At 40.2% G+C, this 27,008-nt stretch overlaps 1 protein-coding gene across 10 annotated transcripts in view; it reads right to left on the minus strand.

Moving 5' to 3' along the window:
* The window catches only part of PKNOX2 (PBX/knotted 1 homeobox 2), a 345,970-nt gene that overhangs the window by 176,957 nt on the left and 142,005 nt on the right, over positions 1-27,008 (minus strand). For all 10 annotated transcript variants that reach the window (XM_058194341.1, XM_058194335.1, XM_058194332.1 and 7 more), the window contains one exon: positions 4,610-4,838. The gene's annotated coding sequence lies outside the window, so the exon portion shown is untranslated. The remainder of the gene's footprint in view (positions 1-4,609; positions 4,839-27,008) is intronic.

Genomic DNA, 27,008 nt, shown 5'->3' on the forward strand with positions numbered 1-27,008 from the left:
GCAGAATACCATGCTGTTGACATTCCTTTGAAAGTTCTGATGTAGTTCTCAGCCAAAATCAAACAAAAATCAAAAATTTAAATGACCAGGTGATTTGATAGGAAAGTGGTTCTAGATTTTGCAATGTGGATTATTGAGAGGAAACAGACATGCTTATTTTGGGAGCCACTAGATTTAAAAATAAATTGTTAACAGCAGCAGGGCTGTGTGTGCATTTATCAAGAGTGATCAAGAAGTGCTTCAAAATTTGCATGAGCGAAGCACATTCCGGTGTCCATTAAACCAGCTCATCTTTTTTTTTCAGGTTTTTGTTTGAGCCTGTACAAAAAATTACAGGTCCTTTAAGGAATCAGCTCATTAAAGCTAATGCAACTTTGGTTTATTTATTTATTTATTTAGCATATGGCCGTAACTCTTGCAAAGAAGTCTGAAAAGAGGCAGTTTCCTTTCACCAATACCAAAGATTGTGCAAAGTGGAATCTTCCAAATCATGCACAATTTTTATTAAACAGTATCAAAATACATTTTTTTCATGCAGATTTTTCGCCATCAGAGAATATTGCAAAAATAAGAAAGTCCTGTTTTAGGAGGGGAAAACAGAAAAGCAGCAACTATATGAATCTGTCCAAGCTTATTTACTATGTTGCTGGGCTATTGATTTTGAGAAATTCCATAAGGCCTTGTGGACTATGAAACTGGGTATATGGTAAAGAAATCAAATTATATTTTCAGCACAGATTCATGAGAGTCTCTCCCTTTCTTCATTCATATATCTTTCCAATGAATTGCCAAGGAATATTCAGTCTAGCCTCTGCCAGTGCCCGCTAAAGACGGGGAAAGAAAAGAATAAAGACGGGAATAGAAATGGACAAATGGACTTTCTGAATAGAGGTGCTTCTTCTGCTGTCAATCAAAAAGAAATAGTAGCTACTAATACTAAACATTTAGGAGATAGAAAAGCACGGTATCATATGTAGAAGGTGATGCAGGAGAAATTACGGATTTCTTTAAAAAAATAAACAACTTTTTGCTTTCACCAGATTCAGCTCATTTGAAAAGTTAACTATACAAATTTGCCCAATCTTAAACAAAGAACAGGTAATCCTAGATTTACAACTGTTCACTTAGTGACCATTTGAAGCTACGACAGCACTGAAAAAGGGACTTATGACCGTTGCAGCATACCCACAGTCATGTGATAAAAATTCAGACACTTGGCAAGTGGTTCATATTTATGACAGTCATAAGTCACTTTTTTCAGTACCGCTGTAACTTTGAACAATTCTTAAACGAACTGTTGTTAAGTCAAGGATGATAGATAGATGATAGATAGAGAGACAGATAAATCAATACAATAATGTATTTCAAAAAAGAGCCAAACAAATCAAAACAAGATAAACCAAAGCAAAATAAATGAATTAGGAATAAGAATTACTTATTTTGAACAATGGCTATCATTCAGAAATATCAGCCCTCTTCTTCAAGATTCCCCATTGAACAAACGTTGCCAATTTATAAATATATCTAAATTTGTTACTTAATAATTTGAATTGTCACCCTAGCTCTATTTACAGCTTTCTCTTCCCAACCCATCATAATTCAACAAGCCTGTTAGTCCAACGTCATATAGGTATCCAAGATAATACTTTGAGCAATTTCTACTAATATTGCATGGGCCAATCACATGAAGATATATTTCTTTTCTCCCACTATTGCCATAGTAGCTTATCAAATGCTCGATCAATATAAATCAGAACTGTTCAAGCAGCTGACAAATGGCTTTGATGCAATGGGCTCTTTTTTAACGGGATGGAGGGAGAGAAGATGAGTGTTAGGGAAAAAAAATCTGCTAAGAAAATTAAACCTAGCTTAAAGTCAAGTGGTTGCGCAAAAGAGGCTCCAAATGATTTCCCAGGCCATTTTTAAAAAAATCTGCCCTTGAGCAAAGGGAGGTAGAGAAAGGCATATGGGCCCAATATTAACATTTTATTAATTATATTTTTCCTTTGAGTATTTTTGCATGTCTGTGATTTACAGCACCATTTTTTCCCAGATAACCACAGAACTGAATTTCGTAGTTTTAACGGATCAAATATCCTGCTGGGAGATAGCAATTTGAAGGACATTGATATCTTACAAATTAATATTCTGTTGCAACTAGTTTTGCTTTCCATTGGTTCTTTGTGTGGGAAATATTTGCTGGAAAAATACATTTTTAAAAAATGTATAAAGATCCATACGCTGCCTTTCCGTTAAAAATATTCTAGGTGATGATTAGAAACATCCATTAATAAGAACCAATTAAAACCTCATAGCAATTAAAGCTACCAATATATATGGAAATGAAGAACAACATCAGGGAATTCTTTTGGTCCATATACTTAAATTCCACATTTCTTTATATTTTGCAAATATATTCTCAGTTCGGAAATGTGCATGTGAAGGAAAATGGAGTATAAAATACATATATGGGGAAATTTGTATATGGCAGCAATAAATTTTCTTGCTGTTCTTTAATAATTGGTTGATATACAACTTACAATTGAGTATTGGTAAAACTGAAAAGGAGTAAATCTGTATGCTCTAATGGAAAAACGTTCATAAAATATTTTATCTATTTATAGTATTGTTTTATGTCTGCACTTGAAAGAGATTCATCAGTCCACATGCTCTGTGTCTAAAAATAATTAAACACCCACCACACAAATTATTCAATAGCGTGATATGGAATTGAACAAAGTTCCCGAAGTATAAAAAGTCCATATTCTTAACTAGAACATTTTTAACTGGAGGAATAAAAATGGTTTTTAGTTCAATGAACAAGTCAATATATAAAGCCATGTAAAAGTTCAAAATATTTCACAAACGTTGCCTGTGTTGAAAGCTACGGGTAAACTGGTGAGCATGAAAAGACACAAACATACAAGACATGCACACGTAGAAACCTACAAACATATACATAGTATCCTCAATTGATAGAAGAGAAACATGGAGTTTCATACACAAATTGTACGAATTGTGTCCATTTGATGCTATCCCATCTATTCCTCATTTTGGAAGAGGTGTGAAAAGTAAGCTCATAGCCATGTAATATGCATTGAGCCAGGGATGCTCTGGTTGAGCAAGAATTCTGGTTAGATGGTTAGGGCAGAATTGGGTGAAGGAGCTACAAACACCAACGTTCCTTTCTTATACTTGTTGATCATGGAGTCACGGATGGGAAAAACAGGTCTATTTATTCCCCCTTCTGCTATTCAGATATATGTAACAGAATAACAGAACAAAAGAGTTGGAAGAAACCTTGGAGGTCTTCTAGTCCAATCCCCTGTTAAAGCAGAAGACCCTACCATTCCAGACAAGTGGCTGTCCAGTCTCTTCTTAAAAACCTCTAGCACTCACATCTTCAGAAGGCAAGCTGTTCCACTGATTAATTGTTCTAACTGTCAAGAAATTTCTCCTTATTTCTAGGTTGATTCTCTCCTTGATTCTCTCTGGAATAACTATGTCTATGTGAAACTGTTCATACAAGCTTTACTGAAAAAAATCACAGAATATATTGCAAAGAACAGTAGTAAGTTAGACACACCATGAAGTCAGGCTGCAAGAGAGATGAGAACCGAAGCCCAATTTTCCTACCCAATAGGGATATTTTTATACCAACAAATGTAATAATAAAATGTTTCGGCTAAGTCTTCTTTAATGAAACCAGTCCTAAAGAAAGGAGATGACCCTATATTTCCTTCAAGCAGGCACACATCGCAAACTTTCAACAAGGAATGAGCAAGAAACCTTGTCAATACCTTCTACCCAGATTTTGTGACACTTTCATTTTCTGAATCAGTAGAAAGAATTTGATAGAGAATTGCAACCCTATTATCACTTCATAATTTGTGAATCGGCTTAACCTTTTCAGAATAATATTGTTGAGTTTTGGTTTTTTCAGCAGCAACAATATCAAAATAAGATATCTTGGCTGCCCTGTAAACAACAGCAAAGGCCCCATTATTGATTAAAAGGATGTATAGGTAGCCCTCATTTAGCAATCATTTGCAGTTATGATGGGGGTGAAAAAGTAATTTTATGAGCAAACTTTGCATTTATGACCTTCACAGGTTTGTAAAATAAAGAAAATCTGAATTTACAATAGCAAAACCATGATGTTTCACTTAGTACCTGCTTCACTTAATGATTGGGGGAACCAAGCTGATGGTCCCAACTGGGGGAACCAGGTTGATTGTCCCAGTGAGAATTACTTGTCGAAGACTGCCTTGTGCAGCTCAGACTATGCCTATTGAACCTAACATTGGGTAATCTGCTTGGCAGAGGCCATGTAAACTCTTAAGAGATTTTTTCCAGTACTTCCTTAGACTTTTACCCATGCAAAACAAGTGCAATATCATAGCTATTATTCTCCCATTAATCTCATCAACAGTTATGCCAGACAGAAAATGAATAGATATATAGTGGGCAGCTACCATGGATTTTTCAAGAAATAGCATCTTCTGAGGCAACTGACAGTAATTGACACAATAAATGTAATTGATTAAACATATAATGCATTAATCTGAAATAATTATTGGATAGATAAGAATCAATTGAAAATTCATACCTAGAAATTACTTTTTAATGGATTGTTCTGCAATTGGCAAGAGGTAGTAAGTGCAGTTCCTCAGTTCTGGTCTATTCAGATTCTGTTCACTGTGCCCATCAATGGCGTAAATTAAAATGTGGAGAATGGTCCATCAAGCTTAAAGGCTTTACAGTTTCACCATGGACCATCGATAACTTGGTCGGCAGGATAAGAATTCAAATCAATCTTCATCAGTGGAAGGAACGACCTGAAAAAAAGCAATTCACAGTTTACCTATATAAACATCTAAAATATAGAGACAAAGTGGAACAGATGGGAACATGTGATCTTCCAGATGTTGCTGAAGTCAAGTCCAATCAATCTTCACTACCGACCATGAGTGTAGCATCTCCATCTATCTCCACAGATAATACAGTTCTGAGGTTTGGAAGTTAAATATTCAAGTGCAAAATTCTGGAAAGGATTAGTTCTCTTATTAGGATAAATAAAGGTGATTCTGCAGGACATACAGTGATGTGTATCATGCATTGTAGCTGGCCATCCTTTAATCTTGCCGCTTTCCTCTTCCTAAAACTGTAGTAAATAACTTTTTAAAAAATGGATTAGAAGAATTTTAACAAATTCTCTGTTGCCATTGGAACAGAACAAGTATCTCTTGGTGATGGTCATGGGGAAAGATGGGAGGGAACAAGCAAGATGAACAGACTAACTTGAATTCACTGAAAGAATTTTCATTAATATAAATGGAATGGAATGAAATGAAATGGAATTGAGTGGAACAGAATGGAATGGATGAGCGGGTAGACCAGGGGTGTCAAACTCAAGGCCCAGGGCCGGATCAAGCCCATGGGGTGCTTAGATCTGGAAACAGTGAAGAACCGGCCCGCGGTGCCTCTGCCAGCGAAAACGGAGGGCGGGAGGACCGCACACAGCCCATTTTCACTGCAGAGGAATGCAGGACGCCATCACAGCTGAAAATGGAGTTCGCAAGGGCCACGGGCAGCACTCCCAAATTCAGTTTTTGCTGGCAGAGGGTTGCAAGAGGCCATCACAGCCAAAAATGGAGCTTGGGAGCCCGTTTTCACTGGCAGTGCTCGGGCCTCCACAGGAGCCCCCGAGATGAGTGATGTCAAGCTGGCCAGACCCACTCTGGCTACACCCACCCCAGCCCCCCAAAGTCAAACACAACCCTGATGTAGCCCTCAATGAAATCAAGTTTGACACCCCTGGGACAGACAGAAAATCTATAAAAAGAGGTTACATGAACCAAACTTGTATGGAGTGTCCATGATATAAGCCCATGGATATTTTCATAAACATTTTCAGCACCTTTAAATATTGTTTTCATAGTAATGGTTCAAACCACAGGCCAAAAGTTGACTTTTGAATGATGTCCCAGAAACCATACTCAAACAAGCTGATTCAGCTAGAACAAAACCCTTTTTTAAAAAATCATAATGTGGAAGCCACTTTTAGAGAAATTCCCAAAATTGCAAGCAAGGCTTTTGTGGCAAAGGGTTGCATATCACTAAGACCCCCATTTGTGTACTTTTTCTACATATTCAGGAGATGTCCACAACATGGATTGTTTGCAATGGTGATAGTCTTATTCAAAATGGCAGCTCTGATGGAGCAATTCTTTTTTAAGTTCACTTTAACTGCATTTCCCCATTTTTTCACAATTATTTACCCTGAGTGGTTCTTTCCAATACACTGTAGGATATGGAAAAGACAGCATAAGCTCAGTTCTGAGGATTCAAGTCCATCAGGAGGTTTATAACAAAGCCAACATTTAAAAACTGTGCAGGGAATTTGGAAATTATCTTGTCTTACCACAGTCTCAGTTCTGACTGAGGTTTAATTAAAACCAAGTTAAACATACACACACATTCAGAGAGTAACTATTTCAGATATATATATTGCATAAATAAAGCTTTTATCATTGATTTTTTAATTTACTGAAAGAACCTTCCAGCTCAATTGGATATTTGTTTATATTATTTCAAGGAAAGAAAGGGAAAAAAAGAGGGAGGGAGAGAGAGAGAGAGAGAGAGAGAGAGAGAGAGAGAGAGAGGTTATATACAGTACAGTGCACACACACACACACACACACGTATATATATACATATACACATATACAATGTATATATAGCTAATCCCCCATAATCTCCTAGAGTTGCACCTAAAACACAGTTTCTTGCAAGTGACCTTTTGCAGAAAGGCTGTTTCTATGGCAACGGCATTGTTCACTTCAGTTAGAAGAAAAATACTGCAAGAGAGGAGCAACCCCCCCCCCCCTAATTTGGCTGCATTTGATGTCACATTTAATATGGACAACTTGCCAACGATAAGTAAATCTCCCCATACTGGTGTTTCTCTGAAATTTAGCAACCCAGCTCAGAATGAACCTAATAGGAAACAAGACAATTCCGGCAATATTTTGGATGGAAAACCAAGGTACCAATCTCCATTAAAATGCACATATAGGTAAGTATGAAGAGTTTTACAGAGTGGCTATTATTACAATTATAATGCAACTGACATTTTGCATAAGGCAGCTCATAAAAAAACTCAAGCAGTAATTCCTATGCAAAGTGATGATTTCTGTCTATGGAGATTCTCAGTCATCCAGGTCATGGTTGCCTCAAAGGTGCTTTTTTAAAAGGCAACTGGACTATGTTTGTTTTTTTTTCCCTTGAGGAAGAAGATGTTTTGCTTCTCACCCAAGAAGCAAAGTTCTTCTCCAGGAATCTAATATTTCTCTTCTACCCTGTTTCCCTGAGAATAAGACATCCCCTGATAATAAGCCCAATTGAGCTTTTGAGTGCATGCGCTAAAATAAGCCCCCCCGCAAAATAAGCCCTCCCCAAAAATATTTAAACGCATGCACAGCCTGTCCCCACCACTTCTTCTGGTTAGGGTTAGGGAGACAGCGCTGGAAACCTAAGACTGTCTACTGTTGACCTCACCCCATTCCTAAGAGGTCTGTAAGGGGCGTGCATAAGAGCACAAACGTGCCTACCGTTCCTGTCCTAATGTTCCCTTTGGTTGTATTCATTTTGTGTGGTTATGTCATGCTTATACTTATATATATTGTTGTGTTTGACAAAATAAATAAATAAATAAATAAATATCGGGTAAGAAGGGAAGAGGAACCCCATCTTGCTCAATGCACCCCAAAATAATAAGACCGTCCCAAAAATAAGGCCAAGCGCTTATTTTGGGGTTCAAAAAAAATATAAGACAGCCTAGACAGGGTCTTATTTTCGGGGAAACACAGTATCAGAACGTCTTTAAAGCGCTCCATGGCATAGGGCCGGGTTACTTACGGGACCGCCTGCTGCTACCGAATACCTCTCACCGACCCGTGCGCTCTCACAGAGAGGGACTCCTCAGGGTGCCGTCGGCGCGACAGTGTCGTCTGGCGACGCCCAGGGGAAGGGCCTTCTCTGTGGGGGCTCCCGCCCTCTGGAACGAACTCCCCCCAGGACTCCGTCAACTTCCGGACCTCCGAACCTTTCGCCGTGAGCTTAAAACTCACTTATTCATCTGCGCTGGACTGGGTTAGTTTTTTAAGTTTATGGGTTTTTAATGGGTTTTATTTCTAAATTTTAATTCTGGCCAATTTAATAAGTTTTTTAATAGTATTTTAATTGTATTTATAGTGTATTATGTATTTTTACTTGGCTGTGAACCGCCCTGAGTCCTTCGGGAGAAGGGCGGTATACAAATTTAAATAATAAATAAATAAATAAATAAATAAAATAAATATACGTGTGCTGGGAAACTTTTTTTTTTCTAAATGGGAGTAATGTTCTTCTGCATTTGGTGCCCATTTTCTCAGGTTCATGCTTCAGAGAGATTTAATAAAGGATCAAACGAGAACTAGGCTGATCTTTTTTCCAAAATATTCCCAAAAGAGTTTTGACCGTTTTGAATCCCCCCCCTCCCTTTTATTGTCTGAAATATACTGGCATTTTCCTCTTTGGAAGCTCTTTGACTTTCACCTGTTCCAGCCTTCTTCCTTTCCTTTCCTTTTTTCAGCTTTATCTCCATCCCGCTAATCCTCCTTCTGTGATTGGCATTATAGATAGTCCTCAACTTACGACCACAATTGAGACCAAAAAATTGTTGTTAAGTAGTAGGGTCATTAAATGAGGCATCGTGTCATTGTGCCTGACTTTATAGCTTATTTGCTGCAACGCTTTAAGCAAATCACTATGGCCATTAAGCGAGTCATCACGTGACTGTGACTTGTGACCTTTCCTGCTGGCTTCCCCATTTGACAGGAGCCGGTTGGGAAGGACACAAATGGCTGTCGTGATATCCCAGGATGTTGCAATCGTTGTAAGTGCGAGTTGGTTGCCAAGCATGCAGATCACAAACATGTGACTTGAGTATGCTGGGATAGTTTGCAAGTATGAGGTCCAGCTGTAGGTCGTTTTCTTTTGGTGCCATCGTAACTTCAAAGAGTCAATAAATGAAGGGAACTATTTATAAAGTGTTTCATACAAATAAACCATACAAAACCATATTAACTTCCATCCAAAGTTGAGCCAGAAGTTGAGAAACATTGGAGGGGGGAGAAAAGTAGCAACCAGTGACCTTCCTCAACAATAATCAGAAGACATTTGTTACTGGTGGTGACAGGGAAAAACAGCCCAGATTTGAGCAGTCATTCACACATTACAGTCAAACATTGCCTTTGATCACTACACAGCATCCAATTCAAATGCTTCTCTCTGTGAATGTTTAAAGTTGGGCATTGCATGTAGCAATGATGAAATCAATAACATCTCTTAAGTTTTTGAGATGAGTTGATTGAAGACATGACTTAATGAAAGAGATCCCTTAAAAATGTTGTTCAAATTCAAGCTAAACTAATTCAAATCATCCCTGCCCTGTTACTGCAAGGAGCCTGGGTGAGCAGCTGGAAAAGTCATCATACCTCCATGCCTTCTAAACAGATCAAGGCAAGCTATATCATAGCCACACCAACTGAGCAAGTAAATGCTCAGTAAATGCTTGCAATAAGTTATCTCTAGCCACAAGGGGAAGCCAAGCATCACATTTAGTGCCACCACCACTCAAAAACTAGATATGGGGAAAAACTGGCTTACCAAAAAGTAACATTCCCCATCATAATGTCCAGCTAGATAATAGTCTGCTACTCCCTTTCTGTGGTTAAAGCTATCAAGTGCTTTATAGTCTTGATATATATGAGGACTTTCTCACAAATAGTTATTTACTTGAAGAAAGTAAACAACTGTTATCTTTACAAGATAAAGTGGAAATAACAATCCAGATTTGCACAACTTTTTTCTGTTTTCTGTTAACTTTTGGACATGGTTTCTGATTGCAATTGAAACATTTTGGAACCACAATAGGAGCTTCATCTAACCAAGATCTTAACAGAACAGAATAACAGAATTGGAAGGGACCTTGGGGGTTTGCTAGTCCAACCCCCTGCAGAAGTAGAAACCCTATTCCATTTCAGACAAATGGTTGTCCAAAGTCTTCTTAAAAGCCTCCAGTGTTGGAGCATCTGCAACTTCTGGAGGCAAATCATTCCAGAATTGTTCTCACTGTTAGGAAATTCCTCCTTAGTTCTAGGTTGCTTCTCTCCTTGATTAGTTTCCATCCATTGCTTCTAGTTCTGTCTTCAGATGCTTGAGAGAATGGGTTGAATCCCTCTTCTTTGTGGTCTGGTCTTCTTGTATGCAAGATAAACAATATAATACTATTCCTACCTACCCAGCCATTTCTGAAATATTGTTTTTTTTCAATACCTGGCACATCCAGCAGCATGTCATATCACTGGAATTTGTTTACCAAACACCTTCCAGTGGTCTTCACTCAGAACTTTGTCCTTGGACAGCAGAGGGGTTAGATACCTCTCTCACCTGACAATTTGAAAAGATGACAGCCTTGTTTCCAGTTTATTTATTTATTTTTAAAAAAACCCTAATTGTTTCCCCCCCACCTCCAGGCAGAAGTAAGGAACTTGTTAGAGCCCTGAGAGACTCATCAGAAACTACATCATGAGCAGTAGGAAATGTAGCTCATTTGCATACTTTAGCGGCATGTAATCAACATAATTTGGATATCATTTTCATCATGAAGAGAAAAGATGACTCACTGTAGCCAGTGGATACTTTGCAATTAATCTGCAGAAATGACGGGTCTTAGATGAGCTCCTGAAGAAGCTGAACAACATGGGCTTGAAAAAGCACAAGGATAAGCACACACTTGCCCCGCAGGCACAGAAATTATTTATATCAAATACTCCAGCATTTTCCCCACAACATTTTCCTTTTCAGTCTTAGGAATGCGGTAAAACCAAATGGTTCTTTCTGAGACAAATATGCAACCTCTGAATATATCAGTACGCATATATCAGGATTGTATATCAGGCTATCCTTGGCCTAGCCCTCTTTGCATAAACTCACGGCAGAATCCATTGTCTTATTTCTGGAATGCATTTCATGTATAGTCCTTTGTGCATAGAGGTTACATAGAGGTCTGTGAGGCACAAGAATCAGGTTAGGTTGCAACACAAAAGATATATTCAAGCCTATACGCAGGAATATGGTCAACTAAAATTCAACACTGAATTGGCATCAGATAAGGGCCAATGAAATTCAGGAGGGGTTGGACTTGGATTGTTTGTGGCAAAGTAACGATTCTTAGCTGATAACGTACGTAACTCCTCCCCCCAACTCTTCCTGCTCTTTTCCTACAAGATCAGAGTATCTGATTGTTCACGTAAAGCCCTTGACCCCTTTTTCTAAAGTAGGACCGTCTGTAATTACTGGGCCCCAGGACTACCTAAAAGATGTCCTAGCAGTCATTCCAGAAAAGTGCTGCTTCTATTATATTGTTAGTTTTATCTTTTGATGAGAGTCAATATTTTACAATAAGTAATTAGAATGCCCATTACTCAGAAGACTGAAAACTTGATGTTGTATGTAGTTATAATGAAATATGGTCATCCTTTACTGAAAGTTGTGTAAATCTTTACATTAATATTTATATAAGAAGTCCTCACACATATACTTCCCCATTCCTCCATTGTTTCTTTTCTTTGTTTTGAGCAGAAGGTATAAAAGAAGCTGGATGGAGGGGAGCAACTGCAAGAAAACAGTTTCACCCAACTTAGTCCCTACCACAAGAAAAGGTCAACCAAGTATTGTCACCAGTTGAGGCAAGCTGTGTATTCTCATCCCAGGGTTATTACCTTAAAGACAACTAATAGCACAAGACCATAATATTCCTTCCACTCAAGGAACTTGTCACCCTCTGCAAAATTATGTATTTAGTTAAGGAAGACATACTTCCTAGGAGCACCATTGAAGTTGTAATCTGATCTTAATAGTTTTAAGGAGATTTAAGAAGCTGTTTCTCCACTCCTTGTATTATGTTAAAACATTAATGCTTAGATAAAGACTAATTAATTTTGTGTACTCTATATAACTCTTTGATTATTGCAACAAAACTTGTAATTCAGACTTGAACATATTAATATTTCTGCAGAGGTCTAATATAACCCAATCATAAATAGGCAGCAATTTATTGTGTTGGAACACTATTTATTAATAACAACCTGTGTTGGTTTGAAACAGATTGAAGGAGCTATTTACCCACACCATGTGTTGTGCTGACTTGTTCCAAAATACACAGTTTAGATAAAGAACTTGGGAAAGAATTCAAGTGCCAAAGTTAGTGGCCAATGATTACAACTTCACAGAAGAACAAATGTTTCACTCAGAGAAATGTTTGAGGCTGGATGGCTTCAGTTACACCACAGTATACAGTGGGGTAAAAAAGTATTTAGTCAGCCACCAGTTGTGCAAGTTCTCCCACTGAAAAAGATGAGAGGGGCCTGTAATTGTTATCATAGGTATGCCTCAACTAGGAGAGACAACATGAGAAAACACATCCAGAAAATCACATTGTCTGATTTGTAACGAATTTATTTGCAAATTATGGTGGAAAATAAGTATTTGGTCAATATCAAAAGTTCATCTCAATACTTTGCTATATATCCTTTGTTGGCAATTACAGAGGTCAAATGTTTTCTGTACGTCTTCACAAGGTTTTCACACACTGTTGCTGGTATGTTGGCCCATTCCTCCATGCAGATCTCCTCTAGAGCAGTGATGTTTTGGGGCTGTCGCTGGGCAACATGGACTTTCAACTCCCTCCAAAGGTTTTCTATGGGGTTGAGTTCTGGTGACTGGCTAGGCCACTCCAGGACCTTGAAATGCTTCTTATGGAGCCACTCCTTCATTGCCCAGGCGGTGTGTTTAGGATCATTGTCATGCTGAAAGACCCAGCCAGGTTTCATCTTCAATGCCCTTGCTGATGGAAGGAGGTTTGCACTCAAAATCTCATGATACATGGCCCATTCATTCTTTCCTTTACACGGATCAGTCGTCCTGGTCCCTTTGCAGAGAAACAGCCCCACAGCATGATGTTGCCACCCCCATGCTTCACAGTAGGTATGGTGTTCTTTGGATGCAACTCAGCATTCTCTCTCCTCCAAACACGAGTTGAGTTTCTACCAAACATTTCTACTTTGGTTTCATCTGACCATATGACATTCTCCCAATCCTCTTTTGCATCATCCAAATGCTCTCTAGCAAACTTCAGACGGGCCCGGACATGTACTGGCTTAAGCAGAGGGACATGTCTGGCACTGCAGGATCTGAGTCCCTGGCGGTGTAGTGTGTTACTGATGGTAGCCTTTGTTACGTTGGTCCCAGCTCTCTGCAGGTCATTCACTAGGTCCCCCCGTGTGGTTCTGGGATATTTGCTGACCGTTCTTGTGATCATTTTGACCCCACGGGGTGAGATCTTGCATGGAGCCCCAGATCGAGGGAGATTATGAGTGGTCTTGTATGTCTTCCATTTTCTAATTATTCCTCCCACAGTTGATTTCTTCACACCAAGCTGCTTGCCTGTTGCAGATTCAGTCTTCCCAGCCTGGTGCAGGTCTACAATTTTGTTTCTGGTGTCCTTCGACAGCTCTTTGGTCTTCACCATAGTGGAGTTTGGAGTGTGACTGTTTGAGGTTGTGGACAGGTGTCTTTTATACTGATAACAAGTTCAAACAGGTACCATTAATACAGGTAATGAGTGGAGAACAGAGGAGCCTCTTAAAGTAGAAGTTACAGGTCTGTGAGAGCCAGAAATCTTGCTTGTTTGTTGGTGACCAAATACTTATTTTCCACCATAATTTGCAAATAAATTTGTTACAAATCAGACAATGTGATTTTCTGGATGTGTTTTCTCATGTTGTCTCTCCTAGTTGAGGTATACCTATGATGACAATTACAGGCCTCTCTCATCTTTTTCAGTGGGAGAACTTGCACAACTGGTGGCTGACTAAATACTTTTTACCCCATTGTATATTTGAAGACTATATCTGCTCAAAATCTTAGAGACCTGTTGTAAGCCTGATTTTGTAGGAGATGACCAGGTTGAGCCCGAGGGAGGGGTCAAATGTGTCATAAGTCATGAGCCTCTGTGTGCCTGCAAGAGATCTAAGTCCAGCCCACCTTGAATGCCTCTCTTATCTCCGGCACATTTCCCTTGACTATTATTTGGTCGGATTCTTGTAGAGAGCTTAAGCTTGCAATAAATCTTTATACTCATTTGAACTGCCTGAATCTCCTGATTTCCCTGGCGCCTGACAGATTTAGCATTAGCTTAAGCGTTAGATCCTCCCATACTATGTAGCATATCGGGCATCAAGGGATCTCCATCATTTTTCTTCATTGACGGTATTTCAGCGTCTTCAGCATGTGATGTTTAAAGCCTTCCATGAATGTTCTTCACTATGTATTTCAAGGGGATCCTATTGATGGTTTGGCAGCAGGGGGCGGGGAGGGGCGCAGGGGTCCATCTTACTGCCACCATGGGAATTCAATTATTCTCCATGCGGAGAATATGACCTGCAAGGGGCCGGAATAGCTCAGGCTGGTAAAGCCTGTTATTAAGAACACAAAGCCTGCAATTACTGCAGGTTCAAGCCCGGCCCAAGGTTGACTCAGCCTTCCATCCTTTATAAGGTAGGTAAAATGAGGACCCAGATTGTTGGGGGGGGGCAATAAGTTAACTTTGTAAAAATATACAAATAGAATGAGACTATTGCCTTATACACTGTAAGCTGCCCTGAGTCTTCGGAGAAGGGCGGGGTATAAATGTAAACAAAACAAAAAAAGTTGGGGTCTTCTGCGTGTGACAATGTTGTATAGTTTACAAGAGAAATTATTTTGGAGCACTTCTTTGTTAGTGATATGGTCAAAATAGTGAATCTTCAGGATTTGGCCAAGGCATCTTTGTTGGAAGAGGTCAAGTCTCTTGTTAATACTCGCTAATACCGATAGCTTGCTATTACTTGTCAATGTGACTAATAAGAGAATATTGAAGTAGATGGATCCATGATCTACAATGCAGCTTTCATTAGCATAAACTATCTGCATGATGTATTGGAAAAGTTCTAAAATGTTTCCTAATTCAAGGAAGAAGATTGGATCAGAGGTACAGCAAATTTCCCGCCAGGTCTAATCTTCAAAGAGTGGTATTGGATCATGCAAATGAATTACCCAAGGAAGAGCTTTGTGCATCTTTGAAAAAGTCCTGCAGGTATTGCAGAGTTTTCCTGAAGGTTGTGCAAAGCCTCGGAGAAGCAGGCTGCCTCAATTGTAGGCTTGCTTTTCCGAACAGCCTCTTTCTGGCTATTCTGCAAAACCTCAAAGGGGCGCAAAACATATCAAAGGCTTGACGTGGCCAAGTCCCATCAAAGCAGCCACTTCAAGGGCTTTTGGCAGTCTACTGCCTAATGTTTATGCATGGGCAGAAGCATAAGGACAACAGAAAAGAGGGGAGGGAGCTCAACTAAAGTTGCAGGCAGCGAGCCACCCTGCTTCCTCAAAATCAAGCCTTGTACAAATTGGATCATTCCTTTGAACCAGTTCAAGGCAGCTGCGCTTTGCACGCCCCTGGTTTTCACAGAGGCAATGAATTCACTCCACCTCCTGACCCACTGAAACAATACTTCCCAATGCAGAAGAATATATAAAGCAAGATTCCACCTGTAAGGTATGTGGGAGCCTTATGGGGGACCTTTTAGCCCTTTTCAACAGAAGGCTTGGCCTTCTTTCGCTCTCTGTTCTTTCCCCTCCAACAGTTTAATTCAACAAGCTTTAACAGAATACAGGTACTCCTCCACTTACAACCACAACTGAGCCCAACATTTTTGTGGCTAAGTGAGGCATTTGTTAAATGAGTTTCATCTCGTTTTATGAGCTTTCTTGCCACAGTTTTTTTATTTATTTATTTATTTTATTTATTTTTCAAATTTATATACCGCCCTATCTCCCTAAGGACTCAGGGCGGTTCACAGGCAGTTAAAATACATATAAATACAGATTAAAAAACAATTAAAAAACTTATTCTATTGCCCGAAATTTAAAATAATATAAATAATAAAAACCCCTTAAAACCCATAACTTTAAAATCTAATCCAGTCCCGCGCAGATAAATAAGTGTGTTTTAAGCTCGCGACGAAAGGTTCAGAGGTCCGGAAGTTGGCGAAGTCCTGGAGGGAGTTCATTCCAGAGGGTGGGAGCCCCCACAGAGAAGGCCCTTCCCCTGGGTGTCGCCAGACGGCACTGCCTAGCTGACGGCACCCTGAGGAGTCCCTCTCTGTGAGAGCGCACGGGTCGGTGAGAGGTATTTGGTAGCAGTAGGCGGTCCCGTAAATAGCCCGGCCCTATGCCATGGAGCGCTTTAAAGATTGTCACCAGCACCTTGAAGCGCACCCGGAAGGCCACAGGTAGCCAGTGCAGTCTGCGCAGGATAGGTGTAACACGGGAGCCACGAGGGGCTCCCTCTATCACCCGCGCAGCTGCATTCTGAACTAACTGGAGCCTCCGGATGCCCCTCAAGGGGAGCCCCATGTAGAGAGCATTGCAATAATCCAGGCGAGACGTCACGAGGGCGTGAGTGACCATGCATATTTTAAGTCATTTTAAGTTAGTAACCTGGTTGTTAAGTGAATCTGGTTTCCCCAATGATTTTGCAAAGGGATCCCAGGACACTGCAACAATCATAAATATGAGACAGCTGCTAAGAATCTGAATTTTGATCATGTGACCCTGGGGGATGCTGCATCAGTCGTAAGTGTGAAAAATGGTCATAAGTCACTTTTTCCAGTGCTGTTGCAACTTTCAGTAGTCACTAAGCAAACTGTTACAAGTTGAGAACACCTATAACAGAGTTGGAAGGGGTCTTGGAGGCCTTATAGTCCAACCTCCCGCTCAAGCAGGAAGCTGCTGTAGGAAAGAAACTAAATCATGCTGGGCAGCTCAGTTACTGAAAACTGAAATACATTAGCCTCCTTCACACATCTATATGCATCAGCCTTTCCCAAATTCTTTGAAAAACGTTCAAGCATTTTGAGAAAGAGGTAGAAAGATAGAATCCTCTCTTGCAGAAAAAGGAAACTTGCAGCCTACTTTTCCAGCCTTTGATTTCCTAAGTGATAGTAACTGGCATCCAAAGTTGAAAAGTGGAGTTTGAAAAATTCCCTGAAAATCAAGATATCAAACTCTGGTTTCAACAAGTTCGCTCAGATTAGAATTTCTTTCAGATGTTGTGGAAAACGGCATTGTAAGAAGCCAAGAAATGTTGTCTTAATGCATGAGAGAAAGAGGAAAAGAGGTGATATAGACAGCGTAATGATTTCCAGTCCAACAAACTGGGACAAATATTGTAATAACTTAATCATACCACTGGGTATCTCTTGACCAATATTATACAGTCTAAGATAAATACACGTTTCTGCCTAGTCACAGAAGATGGAGTTTCAATTAAATCTACCAACTGAGATTCCAGTGAGTGCTTTAATATACAAGTTCAAAAATAGGATGCTTCAAAACAAGTACAGAATAAAGAGATAACTTAATGGTCATTATTACATTGCCACTTATTCGGGAGTTTTGAAGCAGGGAAAAGCAGATGCCAGCTAAACAGCTACAGTGAAACTATTAAGACTGTGGAACTGAACTGTCCCCAGCTCTGACTGGCCGATAACTTTTCCATGAGTTTTCCATGAAGGCTTTAAATCATTGCATTTCTTTCTGGGACTTGGAATGGCTTTTTAAAACAACTTTCCTTATTTTTATGTTCTTAAGATGCATATGAATTCAACTGGCACTTTTCCAAATAAAAATGTTTTGATTCCTCAAAACTCAGGGATTCTTCCAGAGCTGGGGTATACTGGTGTCCTGGTCAATGACAGACCATCAGCTAGTGTGATAAACTGGCAACAGAATAAGAGTTGGAAGGGACCTTGAAGGTCTTCTACTCCAACCCCCTGCTCAAGCAGGAGAATCTACACCATTGTAGACAGATGGCTGTCCAGTCTCTTCTTAAAAACCTCAACTGATGGATCACCCACAACTTCTGAAGGCAAGCTGTTCCACTGGTTAATTGTTCTCACTGTCAGGAAATTTCTCCTTAGTTCTAGGTTGTTTCTCTCCTTGATTAGTTTCCATCCACTGCTTCTTGTCTTGCCTGTGCTTTGGAAAATAGGTTGACCCCCCCCCTCTTCTTTGGGGCAGCCCTTCAAGTTTATTAAGGGTTGGACTAGAAGACTCCCAAGGTCCCTTCTATTATTCTATTCTGTTATTCTTCTACTCCAACTCCCTGCTCAAGCAGGAAACCCTATACCAGACAAATGGTTGTCCAAAGATGCTAGACAAATAGTTTTACAAGATGCTACAAAGAGTCACATAAAAACTTATGAGCTACCTGGGGCCTCTCCCTGAAATAGGGAATGGACTTTAATAATTTTAGAACACAGGACTGCCCGATCAAGGACATCAAGTGGCTCAAGATATTTTGTGGCAGCTGGTATGTATTAATCCACAGCACTTGGTAACTAAATAACGAGCTTCCCCCAGGACTTCGCCAACTTCCCGACCTTCGAACCTTTCGCCGCGAGCTTAAGACACATTTATTTATTTGCGCAGGACTGGACTAGATTTTAAATTCGAATTGGTTTTAATGGGGATTTTATTATTTTTATTGTCACTTTTAATTATTCGGCCATTTGTAATAAGTTTTTTAATGGATGTTTTATTTGTATTTATATGTATATTTTTATCTGGCTGTGAACCGCCCTGAGTCCCTAGGGAGATAGGGCGGTATAAAAATACGAAAAATAAATAAATAAATAAATAAATAAATAAATAAATAAATAAATAAATAAATAAATGTGATTTATGCTATGGACAGGAAAAGATAGGTCTGCAATGAATGCAAATAGTCAGTAAATGCAGATCATTCACTGCAAAGGAACTAGTTTAATAGAATAGGATAGGATAGGATAGGATAGGATAGGATAGGATAGGATAGGATAGGATAGGATAGGATAGGATAGGATAGGATAGGATAGAATAGAATGGAATTTATTGGCCAAGTGTGATTGGACACACAAGGAATTTGTTTTGGTGCATATGCTCTCAGTGTACATAAAAGAAAAGAAAAAGAAAAAAAATACCTTCATCAAAGGTACAACATTTAAAACACAAATGATGGTCATAGGTTGCAATTTAACCCTTAGTGATAGCAACAAAAAGTTATAGTCATATACAGTCATAAGTGGAAAGAGATTGGTGATGAAAACGATGAGAAGATTAATAGTAGTATAGATTTAGTAAATAGTTTGACATTGTTGAGGGAATTATTTGTTTAGCAGAGTGATGGCCTTTGGGAAAAAACTGTTCTTGTGTCTAGTTGTCCTGGTGTGCAATGCTCTATAGCGTCATTTTGATGGTAGGAGTTGAAACAGTTTATGTCCTGGATGTGAGGGATCTGTAAATATTTTCACAGCCCTCTTCTTGATTCGTGCAGTATAAAGGTCTTCAGTGGAAGGTAGGTTGGTAGCAATTATTTTTTCTGCAGTTCTAATTATCTTCTGAAGTCTGTGTCTTTCTTGTTGGGTTGCAGAACCAAACCAGACAGTTATAGAGGTGCAAATGACAGACTCAATAATTCCTCTGTAGAACTGGATCAGTAGCTCCTTGGGCAGTTTGAGCTTTCTGAGTTGGTGCAGAAAGAACAGTCTTTGCTGTCCTTTTTTGATGATGTTTTTGATGTTAAAGATCCATTTTAGATCTCGTGATATGATAGAACCTAGAAATTTAAAGATTCCTACTGTTGATACTGTGTTGTCTAGTATTGTGAGAGGTGGAAGTATGGAAGCGTTTCTCCTAAAGTCTACCACCATTTCTACGGTTTTGAGTGTATTCAGTTCCAGATTGTTACGGTCGCACCACAAGGCTAGTCGTTCGACCTCACGTCTATATGCAGATTCGTCATTGTCTTGAATGAGACCAATCACTGTTGTGTCATCTGTGAACTTCAGTAGCTTAACAGATGGATCGTTGGAGATGAAGTCATTGGTATACAGAGAGAAGAGAAGTGGGGAGAGCACACAGCCTTGAGGGGCCCCTGTGCTAATTGTACTGGTATCTGAAGTGATCCCACTTAGCTTTACTTGCTGCTTCCTGTTTGTTAGGAAGCTTGTGATCCACTTACAAGTCTGTTCAGGTACTTGTAGCTGGTTTAGCTTAGTTAGAAGAGTGCCTGGAATGATGGTATTGAATGCTGAACTAAAGTCTACAAAGAGGCCCCTTACATAGGTCTTTGGAGATTCAAGATGTTGTAAGATGTAGTGCAGAGCCATATTGACAGCATCATCTGTTGATCTATTTGCTCGGTACGCAAATTGCAAGGGGTCTAACCCGTGATGGTTTTCAAGTAGGAAAGCACTAGCCTTTCAAAAGCTTTCATGACTACAGATGTTAAAGCAACTGGTCTGTAGTCATTCAGTTCCTTGATAGTGGGCTTCTTTGGCACTGGAATGATGGTAGAGCATTTGAAGCAAGAAGGAACATAGCACATCTCTAGTGATTTATTGAAGATATGGGTGAAGATGGGGGCCAATTGGTCAGCACAGACTTTTAAGCAAGAAGGAGTTATCTTGTCTGGGCCTGGAGCTTTTCCTGGCTTTTGTCTGTGAAATAGGTCCTGCACTGCCTTTTCTGTGATCACTAGAAGTTGTGAACCCAATGGGATGGGGTCAGTTGTAGGAGGCTTGGCTGTTGTTGGTGTGTCTGAGATGGGGGTTATGGAGATAGGTGGCTGTAGTTTCCTTTCAAACCTGCAGTAAAACACGTTCAGGTCATCTGCCAGTTGTTGATTTCCTTCAGCCTGGGAGGGAGGTTTGCCATAGCCGGTGATATTTTTAAGAGTTTTCCACATGTTTGCTGGTTCATTTGCTGAAAACTGATTCTTTAGCTTTTCAGAGTAGCTTCTTTTTGCTGCTCTGATCTCCCTTATTAGTACATTTCTGGCCTGATTGTACAGCATTTTATCACCTTTCCTGTAGGCTTCCTCTTTGGAATGATGTAACTGCTTAAGTTTAGGCGTGAACCAAGGTTTGTTGTTACTGTATATTTGCAAGTTCTTTTTCAGTATACATAGGTCTTCACAGAAGCTGACATATGATGTTACAGTATCTGTGAGTTCATCCAGGTCTGCAGAGGTATCTTCAAAAATGTTCCAATCAGTGCAGTCAAAGCAGGCCTGCAGCTTTAATTTTGACTCCTCCATCCAGATCTTCACTGATTTAATTGTTGGTTTTGTGGTTTTAAGTCTTTGCCTGTAAGCAGGTACAAGGTGAATCATGCAATGATCAGAGTGTCCTACAGCTGCATGTGGTAAAGACCGATAAGCATCTTTTAGTGTTGTGTAGAAATGGTCTAATGTATTATTGCCTCTGGTGGGACAATTGACATGCTGAAAGAATTTTGGTAGCTCTTTCCTTAAGTTTGCTTTGTTTAGACCTCCCAAAATAATGGCCAGTGAATCAGGGAATTTGACTTCAGCCTCCATGATTCGTAATGCCTTGTTTACACAGGCTTGAGGTGGAACATAAACAGCAATTAGAAGAATTAGAAATATATTTTGGAATGGAGAAAGTGGATCGATTATATTCAAAATAAGTATCAGATTAAAAAATATCAATTAGTTTTTGAGTGAAGTTAGGAATTGCTATGTATTAGAGTTTAAGAAAGAAGGGAATTGATAGTGTGATGGTGTGAAATGGAATATGTTTTATGTTATATTTTAGATTATGTTTGTTAGTTACAATACCCTGTATTCTGTTCTGGGAAGTCTCGGGGGGGGGGAGGAGGGGGATAATGGGGGGGAAGGGGAAGATTATAAATTGATTGATTGCCATTGTACAGGAATAATGGTAGAATTAAACAAGTTGGAATGGTGTAAAGTCAGGACTGCTCGATAACCACTCCCGAAGGGAAAGGGTAAGGAAAGAGGAGTAAAGAAGGAAGAAAGTAGGTAGGTAGGCAGGTAGGTAGGAAAGAAGGGAGGGAGAAGAAAGGATAGGAGGAGAAGAAGGAGGAGAAGATAGAGGATTAGAAAGGATGGTAGTGAGAAGTGGGAAAGAGGAGGGGAAGTAGGAAAGCGAGGAGAAGGATGATGGGGAAAGTCGAAGAAGGATGAGAAGGGTAGAAAGGATTAAGGGAGGGAGTGGCGGTCGAGCAGGCCTGACTGAGCATAATTTGAGTATAGGATCGATTGTTGGATAAGTGATTGTATTGTACACTGGTCAAATTGTGGGAATTATTATGGAAAATAAAAAATTTGCCCGAAAAAAAACCCCAAAAACAACAACAATAAACTCACAAGTTTCTGCTTTGGAAAAAAAACAAAAAACAAAAAAACCCCAGCAATTAGAAGAAATGAGGAAAATTCACAAGGCGAATAGTAAGGTTTGCAATTGATAATTAAAGTTTCTAAATTGTTGTTGCAGAATTTGTAAATTGTAAATTTACAATTTTTAAAAAATTTTTTAATTAATTTAATTTAATTTAATTTTTTTTTAAAAAAAATTAAATTGTAAATTGTAAATTTACAATTTGTAATTTACAATTTGTAAATTTACAGAATTTGTAAATTGTAAATTATAAATTTGTAACTGAACACCACATATACAGATCCAGGTTCAAAACAACCCAAAGCTTCTAAATGTTTCTTCTTAAAATTCCTCTATTATCCTCCAAAATTCATTCCAATTGTTGCAATAATTTCAAAAGGTTACCAGCTTCTTAAGGTGACCAGCTTAGGCCAGAGTGACTTAATGAGCTTCATGGCTGAGAAGGGCTTCCTAGCCCTTATCTACTCTAGCTCCTGGAGAAAGCAAGTAGGTTTGGAAGAGTTACCAGTAAAAGGAAACTAGGCTGCCGAAGAACTCAATGGATGGACACCATCAAAGCTGACACCAGCCAGAGCATAGAAAAATTCAAAGAAGCAGTGCAAGATCAGAAGAAGTGGAGAGACTTGGACCATAGAATTGCCAAGAGTCAGACATGACTGAATGGATAGCATCATGATCATCACTCTTGCACCCTCTAAAAATAGTATAGTATGGTATGGTATGGTATGGTATGGTACGGTATGGTACGGTATGGTATGGTATGGTATGGTACAGTATAGAACACTTAGACACACAAGGAAATTTCTTCTTTGTGAATAGAAACAAAAGTTCTCAACTAACAGAAGCAAGCTGAGAATTCTTTTTAGATTTCCCAAACATCACACTGCTGATCACTGGCCACATTCTTAAACTTATGGCTTCTGAGCTTGGATTACTTGAGTGAAAATCAGAACCCCCTAGATGGCTGAGAAGTTATCTTTTTGAAACTTGTAGGAATTATATGCAGATATGTATATCCTGTTTCATCAATACCCGTATGAAGAAGCAGACCAGGGCCTTGTGCACCGCTGCCAATTTCATTTTTACTCTTGTGGTTTTCTCTCCCCCTCCCCACCTTTTCATCCCACCTTCTCTCCCTTCAGGGTGGCCAGATGAATACCACCCCTTTCCCCCTCCTCCTCCTCCTGCTGCATCTCAAGGGTTAAGAAGAAATTCAAAATACACACCCCCTAGACCTTGCTAACCCAGTGCTCTTGAAGACGCATACCCATCGGCTGAGCTAACTCTCCAACTCAGCCTGAGGAGAGGAATTGTTCTGCAGAAGTAGCCCATTGGCTGGTTGCTATGGAGACCGACATACCACAGTTCTGACCCTTGAGAGGTTTAGCACTCGGCGCAGCAAGGCTGCCAGCAGCTGGACTGCAGCTGTTGCTGGGTAAGATTCAGCCCGGTTGTAAGGGAGAATTCCCTCCTGCCACAAACAACTCAGCTTGGGCTGCCAGCAAAGACAGCCTGCCTTGATTGAGATGAATTTTCCTGAGGGCTGGGGCTGTTGTCACTGTACAAAACTAGATGTACAAGGCTGCAGCATCCATCCTGCATGGGAGACCTTAGCAATCATAAATGTGGAGAGAGCTGGCTGAATGGGGGCAGGAGGGTGTCTCTTGAATTGGACAGGTGTGAAGATGGGCTGTGCAAATTGAGCCATTTACTATAGGTGACCTTGATAGGTAGGATCTAGCACTGAACCCCAAAGATCTGTCACACTCAGACACAGACACATGCATAGTAATGCACAACAGCTGAGCTCCTAGGGAGGGTATTTCTTTCCGACACGTGCACCCAGAAAAGCAAATCAGAAGACCAAAGACATTTGCCATCCAAGGCAACAGCCCTAAATAGGAGTCTCTTTCTGCAAACAGTCACCTCTACTAACGCATTGGCTAATGCTCTCAAAGAAAAACCGTAGTGATGGTGGTTGGAAGCGGTGATGATAGCAGAGGAGAGAACGGCCCCTCTCCCTTTTATTTCAGGTGAAACTTAATGGTTCTGGTTTCAGAAAGATCATCTATAACAATCCCATCCGAGTAAAAAATTGTTCCATCTTGGACTCTGTGAAGTCATTTAAGGAAAGAGGAAAACGATTAACATGTTCTGCACTTAGCCGTTAGCTGAAATCCCACAATCCTTTGCTCTCCCCAAGCCCTCTCCTAGCCATCCCCGGCTAAAGAGGCTTTGGGTGTAAATGGCAAAGTAGCAGGGCTGCAATCAGTCTGATCCACCCAGGCGTTTGATATAAATAGACTCAATGCAAGTAATTGGGTGATGTGTGTATGATGTATGCATGTATGCAGTCAGAAAGAGCCGAAGGTCCAGAAAGTCCTTCGTTGAAGGCACAGAACAAATTTTTTGCTGGCTCGCTTTTTCAGAAATTGGCATTTAGGAGCAGCGCGATCATTTTGTGTCTCATTGACACAAAGCTTCTCTTGCAAATCTCCCCTGAAAGAGCTTTCCTGTCTTGCACTGAAGCTTCGGGGATTACCTGTGTAGAGGGTGTTGCTGAAGAAAAGCCTGGTGTGGTTCCTGATTCACCCTTCCCTCATCTTTTAGGACTGGATGGGCGGGTGGGATGGGATGGAACGGAATAAACCTGGCACGGAACTGTTTAAGGAATCCTACCAAGGAACCGATTGCCGAAAGTCTTGTAAATAAATCAATTCAATCAGCAGTACCCGGGTGGTGCTTGCCCTGAAGAGGACCGTGCTTTGACTGAGTTGCAAAATAGCCCCAGTTTATTTGGAGGCTGCAGTTCCCGCCGACAGACTGAGCTTCATAGGGGCCCTTCTCAGTGGTGGGACTCAAAATTTTTAACAACCGGTTCTCTGCCCTAATGATTTCTTCCAACAACCAGTTCACCAAACTGCTCAGAAAGTTAACAACCGGTTCTCCCGAAGTGGTGCGAACTGGCTGAATCCCATCACTGGCTCTTCTCAATTTTGTAGAAAGTAGGTGGAATGCCTGCTATGTCAGCACTACCTCCCTAATATTCTAGAGCAGGGGTCTCCAACCTGGACTTCAACTCCCAGAACCCCCAGCCAGCTTTGCTGAAGAGTTGCTGGGAATTGAAGTCCGCCAGGCTGAAAGTTGTCCAGGTTGGAGAGCTCTGTTCTAGAGCAGGGGTCTCCAACCTTGGCAAATCTAAGCAAAGCTGGCTGGGGAATTCTGGGAATTGAAGTCCGCCAGGCTTAAAGTTGCCAAGGTTGGAGACCCCTGCTCTAGAGCAGGGAATGGGATCCTCATCTTGGTTATGGATTGTACGTAGTCCTTGACTTGTTTAGTGACCGTATGAAATTACTACAGCATTGAAATAAGTGGTTTACAACTGGTCCTCTCACTTACAACCATCCTAGCATCCCCGTAGTCATGTAATCAGAATTCTGGTGGTTAGCAACTGGTGTGTATTTGATGGTCCTGGAGTCATGTTATCATCATCATTGGTGATTCTGGCAAGAAAAGTCAATGGGGGAAGCTTGATTCACTTAATGACTGCAAGATTCACTTAACAACTTCAGTGATTCATTTTTAACAATGATGGCAAAGAAGTTATAAAATTGGGCATGACACAGCAACATTCTTGCTTAACAATGGAAATTTTGGTCCCGATTTGGTCGTAAGTTGAGGAATACCTGTATTATCCTGCAGTTTGTATGACTCAGTTCCCACTATGGAAGTAGTGGAGAATGCATTCCTTACAGTAAACTTCATCTGCCCTTCTGGTTTGGTGCAGTGCTAAAACAACAACAACTCATAAATCTGTCATGCATCACCCGACATCCACAACAACAGTTTCTAGCACCAAACATCAAACCCTAGGAAAATGTGGGAATAAACACAAAGTTCTTGATCTTAAACAGAAGAAGCAGATTAGATCGGTTATCAACTCTCATTTCCTAACATTTTTTGTTTGTTTGTTCTGAACCTCTGGGATTCTGTAATGCTTCTGTCATCCATGAAGAACTTGTCATATAGATTCATTTAGTTTGTATTTTGCCCTGAATATTACATAACGGGGAAACAAAACTGGCTGTATTGCAAGCCTGAAGACCCTTCTGCAACTTGAGGTACAATTAGGGTAGAACTTGGGCCCTTCCAATATGTGTTGCTCAGTGGAGGGACTGATTGACTGCAGCAGATGTGCTGTTTCTGGGCTGCAGGGGTGATAAGGCCAGTTTTGCTGAATCAGCCTCTTTCTCAGCACAGTCTACCTTCTAGAGTTGTTGTTAGAGGGAAAAGAAATCGGAGGAGGGAATATTAAGTACAGTGACCGTTCATTTCACGAAGTTACAAACAGCACTCAAAAAAGTGTCTTTTTATTGGTCTTTGTAGTTCCAAACATTGCAGCATCCCCACTAGATCAAAATTTGGATGCTTGAAAATGGACATGCATTTATGATGGTTGCAGTGTATTGGGGTCATGTGATTACCTTTTGGGACCTTCCCAGCCAATTTTTGACAAGCAAAGTCAATGGGAAAGCTGGATTTGACGATGTGATTAATTAAGCAGTGATTAATTATTAAGCAGTGATTTGCTTAATAACCTGG

This window comes from Ahaetulla prasina, chromosome 9, assembly GCF_028640845.1.
Source record: "Ahaetulla prasina isolate Xishuangbanna chromosome 9, ASM2864084v1, whole genome shotgun sequence".
NCBI lineage: Eukaryota > Metazoa > Chordata > Lepidosauria > Squamata > Colubridae > Ahaetulla > Ahaetulla prasina.